Raw genomic sequence first — 6000 nt, 5'->3', positions numbered from 1 at the left:
CTCATCAGTCTGGTTGCAGCTTGCTGTCCAGGGGTTAATAGGGAGGAGGTTTAATTGCACCTCCCCCAACACATTAATAAGGTTTTGGTAGCAGTATAAACTGCTTTGTGTGCCCACTATGTAGGAGGTGAGAGTAGGTTCTCTACCTATTGAGAGTGTGCCTTGACGTGGCGGGTGAGCTTAATTATGCTTTGGCCAATTCATATAACCAAAACCTATCATTTATATTATGTTTATATATTTGTTGCCAACTTTATTAGGGTAAGAAGCGCAGACAGTTTTTGTTTCTTGTATACATTGTACAGCCAATACGCTGTTTCTTGCAGCATGCTTACACCTGTTTGGTAGGCCTCGTATTATACATTTGTATTATTTGAGCCTGTGACTAGCTTAGCGCACCGACATTTTTTCTTTTCCCTGTTTGCACATATTTGAGGTTGTTGGCTCCTCATCAGTCTGGTTGCAGCTTGCTGTCCAGGGGTTAATAGGGAGGAGGTTTAATTGCACCTCCCCCAACACATTAATAAGGTTTTGGTAGCAGTATAAACTGCTTTGTGTGCCCACTATGTAGGAGGTGAGAGTAGGTTCTCTACCTATTGAGAGTGTGCCTTGACGTGGCGGGTGAGCTTAATTATGCTTTGGCCAATTCATATAACCAAAACCTCTCATTTATATTATGTTTATATATTTGTTGCCAACTTTATTAGGGTAAGAAGCGCAGACAGTTTTTGTTTCTTGTATACATTGTACAGCCAATACACTGTTTCTTGCAGCATGCTTACACCTGTTTGGTAGGCCTCGTATTACACATTTGTATTATTTGAGCCTGTGACTAGCTTAGCGCACCGACATTTTTTCTTCTCCTACGTACGTACCTACCTACCGAAAAATCTGAACTAGACAGGAGACAAACAGGGCTCCTGTTAACCCTTGCACCAGGAGAAGACTGACAGCTCAGCCAGTGGTGGAAGCTGAATGCAGTAGTTGCCTAGATTTACAAAGTTCAAACTTGCTTTTAAGGTTATTGGATTAGTAGAAATGCAAAACAGAAATGTTTGCAATTTATATTGTTTAATAATGTTAAAGCAGTTAACTAGACATGCCAAGTATCGCTGGCAAACCATAGGTAAGCTTCAGCTGGGCCTCTCTTGCAATGGCTGCACATCTCAATGGAGTAGTACATCAATCAATTTGTATTTCAGACTTTATGGAGAAGTTAATGAGTTTGTATAATTACCGGTAAGTTTGAACTAACTGTTTACTACAGGTTTTTGAATACTTGTGATGCTTGGATAGAAAAAGGCCCTGGCACTAGTCAGGAAGGTGACCCTTCAGCTTTACTATTCATTTCTGTAGAGTCAGAGTATTACTGGGCAAACAGCCAGTTCCTTTCATGGTTAAATTGAAAGTGGATCCATACTGTAGGGTCAGTAGCTGACATCACTGCTCTGAAGTTAATATGAGGGCTTCTGTTTGATTAATCCTTGCATGAATTCTAACTCAAGCATGCATTATATAAACTATAAGCGTTCAAGTTGGCAGTCTATTACCTTATGTGGAGTCGTCCACATAAATTGAGAGGCTCATCCTTTCCATGACATTCGATTACAACATCACGAAAACGTGTGGTTGGGTATGTGAATATCAAATAAACAAAAGAAAAGGGTGATCTCAGCACACATTGGAACACACACTCAATAATCATTTTGTAAAGCCTGTGTATCTGTGTAGATTCAGAGTTTGCAGTGCCTACATTGACATCACCCTTCTTATGAACATTTTGTTTCAAATGGAAAAAATGTAGTTTCCACAGTTAATCTGTGGAACATTAAAAGAGCATGTAAAATCAATCACATGGCTCTTTTATTTTTCTTTCTTTCTTTTACTCCCCCTTTGTTTCTATTAGTATGACCTAACAATATGAGTTTTTAATTGTTAAGGACAATCACATTTTAGCTATTTCAAGCATGTTTAGTAATTTATGTCTCTTTCTGCTGTGATACAGTGATTGTTTGCAATAGACCATCGCAGGGTGATGTCTGGTTCTATTTAGGAAAGGTTTACAGATGTAGCAGTTTAAGGACAGTGGAGATTATTCACTAAAGCATAGCAGACCCACGTCTTTGATGAATTTGGTTCTTGGTTTGCCTTTATTACCAAGATCAAGCATATCATGCTTCTCATGTGTTTTTAAGAGGGCCAAATCTTTTTGTTTGGTGGGTATTACAGTGTCCTACAGTCCTAACACACACATATATACATGCAATGTGTTAATATTTTTAGTAAGTAAAACAGTGTTCTTCATGCAAATGCCACAAAACAGCCATTAATAAGTTACGGCCGCACACGAAAAGCCCTGTTAAAGCCTTCACCCTGCCAATGCCTCTAACCACACTCCTTATATAAAAGTGAAATTAATTTAAATTGTTGGGAGGTATGCGAGTATCTTTCTTTGTGACTCATATCCTGCTGTCCCTCCTTCCGCCACTGGTGTTACAGGAGCTCAGGAAAGACCTACGTAATCTAAAGCACAAGCTATAGTTTAATAAATGAGGTTTTTTTATGGGAAAAGTGCATTGTGGCACTTCCCTTTTTAAGACATTTTAGTTAAATATTTGTTTCCAGATTATTTCCCGTGTTGTTGGGTGCTTGTTATAATGAAAAATCTAGTAAATATATTTATGCATGTCACCTTCATCAGAACATGCAATAAAACATAATGTCATATTTGTTTCCCGCCCATCACACCCTGTCTGTGTTACCATTTTATAACTCTATTTGGGCCTTGCAAGGTTTACCGCAGTCTGTAGAATAGGGACCCTGGAGAGCTGGCACCAGGCTTGTGTCAGATTGTTGGACTGAATCAGTTACATAGTCAGGATATATACCGTATTGGCCCGATTATAGGCTGTCACGCCAACCTGTCTAGTACATACACAGACTTGCTACCCGGTAGAGATGGTATGGCCAATTTCAGTATGAGAGGGGTTAATTCGATTGTATAGGCATGTGGTGTCTTTTGAAGCTCAGACTGCAACCAGGGCCCTCTTCAAGGTGTGAAATCTTACAGTGGAGGTGACTCTATGTCTACTTGATCCACCATATGCCTGTATCCCCTCATAGATACTGGATTCTTTGATATGCTAAGTGAACACTAGCAGTCTGGAAAACCATTTCATATCCAGGTCATATCCAACACATACATCAATAATAACCCATAGATTCATAATCATACCTCCTTTTGTGCATATCTAGAACGGGAAAAGCACACCCTACAAAAAGAATACAAATATGGCGGCGCAACTTAAACTGTTTGGAAGGAATTGTGAAGTTTGTGATATTCAGTCATAAGTAGCAAGTGAGACATATCTATGTGGGGGTGGTCACTTATGGTACACCTTCCCTCCGCTTATACCACCTCTGGGCCGACTTGGAAACTCGAGATGAACTGGAAAAAGTATTAAGTTAATGAGAGGAAATTGGTCAGGGTGCTTACTAGGGGCCAAGATCTAATTTTGAGTAAGTCGCCATTTTTTCTTGCCGGAGCCCTTTATCTAGTTTGAATTATCCTCTGGGTGACCAATGCATTACGCTTAAGTGATGCACAATATTGTTCATGGACATGCCAAAATTCTGGGTGTGATATTATACCTTCCACACATTGAACTAAAGAAAACTTCTCTTTTCATTGTTACCATATTTGTAATTAGGCAAGATAATTTCAAATTGTATATGGAATTTCCATTTCAATGTTAAGATCTTTACAAAGCTTTTAAATGATGTGTTCCCAAGGGTAGGTGTGCATTATGAACACGGAGCACAGGATAAACCTGCATCCTGTCCCACGTTTTCAGCTCCTACTGTACACAGAATGTGTAAGGTCAGGACAAGTTTAACCCTGCAAGGTTTGAGCATGCATGCATGCATTGCACAAGCAGGGTAAGAAGGACCGATTAACCAACTAACCTTTCACCAAACCAAACTAATCTACATACATTTCTATACAATAATATTTAGTCCCTTACACTTTACCGTTATATGAACTCTGGCAAGAGAAGTATGAGTGCTTCCTTTAGTACATGTTCATAATTAGGGTATAGTATGCATAAAAATACAATACCATATAGAATATTACTGGTTACATTGAGGTCACTAGTTTATTGCTGGAAGTACCAGTTTCACCGTGACTGAAATGCAATACAAGTCTGTCAAATTGTGCTGCTTAAATTTGGTCTTACATTTTTTACGCCGTTTTTAACCATGGCATTAATTTTTCATTGTTTACAGTATGGAATATGCGTAACTTCTTTACTATTGTCATCACCGAGCTATGCGCTAATTTTACATTTCCTGTTTGGTTCTCTATGACCCTGTTCCTACGCCATTTCCTCTTCCTTCTTGTAATGTGATCATTTAACCTGTAGTTAGTAGAGGAAGTTCTTGCTTTAACATGCTTTACACATCTCATCAGATTACCAAAATTTTTAATTTGTATGAATTCGAATGCAGAAGTGTACTATATATATATAGAAACCTGTGTATGTACATATATATATGTATATTCAGTTTGTCCGAAAATTTGGGGACATTTTTAATTCAGGAATGAAATTCCTTACCCACATTCACTCTCACTCACTCTCTCACACTGTCGCTCACTCTCCTATTCTCCTTAACTCTCTGCCTTCTCTGTCAACAACTTCTGCCGAACATTACTGCATCTTCTTCTGCTTCTTCTTCTTTCTTCTCCCTTCTCTATTCTATCTTCAAACCTTAATCTGGTATCTTCTTTCTTCATCCGCATCGCCGGCGACATAACCCACCAACTTCTGCCAAAATGGCGGCATTGCAGTGGCCTCCTCCCGGTCCTCCAATCAGGGAAGAGGACCTCACCGGAAGCGCCAAGTGAGGGCAATATGACGTCCTCCCTTTGGTCCTCCAAATGGGAGAGTGGACGTCACGCAAGTGTCATCATTTTGCCCTCAGGTGAACTGAGGGCCTGCGAAGGTTGGCCCGTGTGGTGAAATCCAACAGATGAGCTACTGTACCTTAAATTGCTGAAAAAAGTTAAAAGTTCTGATAGAAAAGTGTAAGAACACTGGTGCTGCATAGTTGTAGACTATGTAGACAGTCAGAGTACCCGTGCTGAAAGCGCCTACAATGGGCACATTAGCATAAAAACTGGGCCAGGGAGCAATGGAATATTGTGGCGTGGTCTGATGAATCATGTTTTCTTTTACATTACGTGGATGGCTAGGTGCATGTGCGTCGCTTACTTAAAGATCACATGGCACCAGGAAACACTATGGAAAGAGGGAGCGTAATGCTTTAGGGAATGTTCTGCTGGGAAACCTTAGGTCCTGCCATTCATGTGGATGTTACTTTGACAAGTACCACCCACCTAAGCATTATCACATACCATGTACACCCATTCATGGACACCGTATTCCCTGATTGCATTGGCCGTTTTCAGCAGGGTAATGCGCCCTGCCACAAAGCAAAATGGTTCATGAATGGTTTGAGGAACACAACAACGATTTCAAGGTGTTGACTAAGCCTTCAAATTCCTCAGATCCAATTGAGCATCTGGACTTCCTGGACAAACACGGCTGATCCATGGAGTTTCTAGCTTGCAACTTACAGCACTTAAGGGATCTGCAGCTAATGTCTTGGTGCCAGACACCTTCAGAGGTCTAGCGGGGTCCATGCCTCGACGGGTCAGGGCTGTTTTGGTGGCAAAAGGGGAACATACACAATATTAGGCAGGTGGTCAAAATGTTATGGATGATCGTTTTATACACACTTTAATACACTTTGGGAAAAGAAATATGCAAGTTATACCTTAACTGAGATTCTGTTAGGGAAATCATTATACGTAGATGCCAATAACCATAGACAATATTTGTCAACAGCCTTCAATGTCAGCAGTTGCAAGGGCAAGTAAGATATTAGGGTTTATTCCATAAAGAACTTACAGGAGAGTTGTGGTTTCAACTCCCTCAT

Source organism: Spea bombifrons, chromosome 2 (assembly GCF_027358695.1).
Source record: "Spea bombifrons isolate aSpeBom1 chromosome 2, aSpeBom1.2.pri, whole genome shotgun sequence".
Taxonomy (NCBI): Eukaryota; Metazoa; Chordata; class Amphibia; order Anura; family Pelobatidae; genus Spea; species Spea bombifrons.
This window is presented reverse-complemented; position numbering follows the sequence as displayed.